The sequence below is a fragment of the Anneissia japonica genome, unplaced genomic scaffold (assembly GCF_011630105.1).
Source record: "Anneissia japonica isolate Jap-2015-1 unplaced genomic scaffold, ASM1163010v1 scaffold2394_len201251_cov164, whole genome shotgun sequence".
Classification (NCBI taxonomy): domain Eukaryota; kingdom Metazoa; phylum Echinodermata; class Crinoidea; order Comatulida; family Comatulidae; genus Anneissia; species Anneissia japonica.
The window spans coordinates 186,772-189,858 of NW_022716878.1; the positions used below are offsets into that span (position 1 = coordinate 186,772).

Below are 3,087 nucleotides of genomic sequence, written 5' to 3' on the forward strand. Positions count from 1 at the left end.
CTCTACTGTGCATCAATGGCGGCCCGCTGGATCTCAAAAAGAGAGATTCAATAACAATATATAAATTTAATGGCAAATGGGATAAACCCATAAAAACGACGAGTAGCCATATAAATGCAAATAATGATAATATAAAGTTTATATATATATATATATATTATATATATATATATACATATATATATATACATATATATACATATACATATATATACATATATATATATATATATACATATATATAATAATAATAATAATAATAATAATAATAATAAATAAAAACAAACAACTATCAGAATATAAACCCACTGGAAAAAGAAATAGCGAAATTTTGCTCTGAAAGACCCAACAATTCAATTTCTGGACTCGGATCGGGGAAAATTAAAAAAAACTATGGTATTATTTTAGTTACTTCTAGTTTTGCTGTAAATGTGAAAATTGACAATAAACTTAGTTAACTAGTTACTCTTTACTGTCTTTATCGAATTTGAATAAAATGATCATAATGCCAATTTCCAAGATGGCGTTCATCTTGGCGGGGAAAAGATTATTATTATTATTATTATTATTATTATTATTATTATTATTATTATTATTATTATTACTATTGTTCTCAAAGTATAAAATACAATCTCATCAAAGCAATGTACACATATAGAATATATATAAATAATATTATTATTTTAATAGTAGTATATGCTTATTTATTATTGTTGAAATCATTATTAATATTATTATATTATATATTACTATATTATATTCTTATTATTTCGAAATTATATTTTATTATTGAAATGAATTACAATGTTAGTACTGTTATATAATAATATTATTTATAATATTTTTATCACCACTATTGATATCATTTCAGTATTATCATCATCCGTCATCATCATCCTCATCCTATTCGTCATCGTCATCATCATTCTCATTGTTGTCTAATCATCATAATCATCCTTACTGTCATCGATCGTTGTAATCATCAACATCATCATCATCTCATCATACTCATCCATCGTCATCGTCCTCATCTTCATCACGTCCTCATCGATTATCTATCGTCGTTATCATCATCCTCATAATCTTCATCCTCCTCCTCATCCTTCATCATTTTCTTCATCATCATATTCATCCTCATCCATCATCATCCTCGTCATAATCAATGGTGTAGCCAGCTATTGGCACAGTTGGGAAAGTCCCACACCATTTTTCTAATGGGTCCACAAAATTGGTCCAAATTATGTAAATTTATGCATAAAATTGATCCAGATTTCTCATATTTAGCTAAAAATGGGTAAAATTTAAGAATATGGGTCCAGATATTTCATATTTTTGCGTAAAATGGGTCCAGTCCACATTGTTTAAATTTACACGTAAAGTGGGTCCACCCTAATATTGTCCCACACCGTTTGAAAATCCTGGCTATGGCATTGATCCTCATCCATCATTGTAACCCTCATCAACATACTCAAAAATCATCGTTATCATCATCACCATCACCACAACCTACTAATCATCCTCATCCATCATCATCCTTATCCTCATCATCATCAACCTCATCCTTATCCTCCTTATCATCATCACTCATTCATCATTCATCATCATAGTCCTCATTATCATCATCATCCATCATCATCCGTGTCCTCATCATCATCAACCACATCATCATCATCCTTATTAATCATCATTATCAATTATCATCCTCATCATGAGAATGATGATGAAGAGGAGAACGACAAGAATGAAAATGAGAACGAGGGGCAGAGGGGATGTTTCTCATCAACATAATTCTTATCAATTATCCTCATCATTATCACGATCATCCTCATCAATCATAATTATCATCATCCTTATCTTCATTATCATCAAACTCATCATCCTAATTCTCCTTATTATCATTATCCTCACCATCCTTATCAGCATCATTTTCTTCCTCATCATCATTCATCATCAATCATCATCTACCTCATCATCTTCCTTCTCCTCATCAACTGCATCATCCTCATTCCCCTCCTCCTCATTCTTATCTTCATCACCATATTCATAATCATCAATACCATCACCCTCATTATTATCGTCATCCTCATCATCTTCCTGATTACTGTCATCAGCATCAACATTACCATCATCATTTTCATCATTATCCTCTTCATCATCAGTCACCATCATCATCACGAGGATGATGATAAGGAGGAGGATGACGAGAATGAAGATGAGGATGAGAGGGATGATTCTCATCATTCATCATCATCATTCTCATCAATCATTTTCTATCATTCTCATCACCATCATCACAGTCATTATCATCAACAACCATTATCATAAATCATAATCACCATCATCTTCTTCCTCACCATCATCCTAATCATCTTTCTTCTCCTCCTCATGATCAACATCCTCCTTATAATGGGGATTATAATGAGGATGGGGAGGACAATGAGGAAGATGATGATGATGATAATAATAATGACATCAGTATAGTAAGAGTAACAGTACTAACGCTAATATTAATGTGAATTATAAACTATAATGTTTTTGTAATGCATAAGAATAATTATATAGAGTACTATATTAATTATATTATAAAGTAACAACATAATAGTATAATAATAATGATGAAGAAAAATGTAGTGTAGAAAGATTAAATTTAAATAGGTAAACATTTCCTTTAATTTTGATTGTAGTAGTCTTGGAATTTGGTGTGTTGACGTCACCATTCCAAATTTGCTTGGGAGGTGGGGAATTCCCATCAGACAGGCATAGACTCCCACTGTCCGATGCCACGAAGAGGTTGCCACATCACAAATAATGATTTGCTTATCCATAAAACATTAATTTGGTTGCCAATCCCTAATATTTTGGCTTAAAAGCAAAATTTTGGGCCATACTACCCAGAGATTTTTATTCCGGGACTCTGACCGAGGGTCTAGTTGGCTCTTGTGTTTGGACCCACCTTATCAGACCCCCTGGGGCCACCACTGAACGACTATAATGGGTAAGTATTTAACTAAGGTCCTGTCAGTTTTTACAGTTATAGAAAAAAAACCCCCTTAAAAGTGACTAAAAACATAAACATGTTTCCCACAC

At 31.9% G+C, this 3,087-nt stretch overlaps 1 protein-coding gene across 1 annotated transcript in view; it reads right to left on the reverse strand.

Moving 5' to 3' along the window:
- The window catches only part of LOC117110019, a 25,729-nt gene that overhangs the window by 21,886 nt on the left and 756 nt on the right, over positions 1–3,087 (reverse strand). The window lies entirely within an intron of this gene.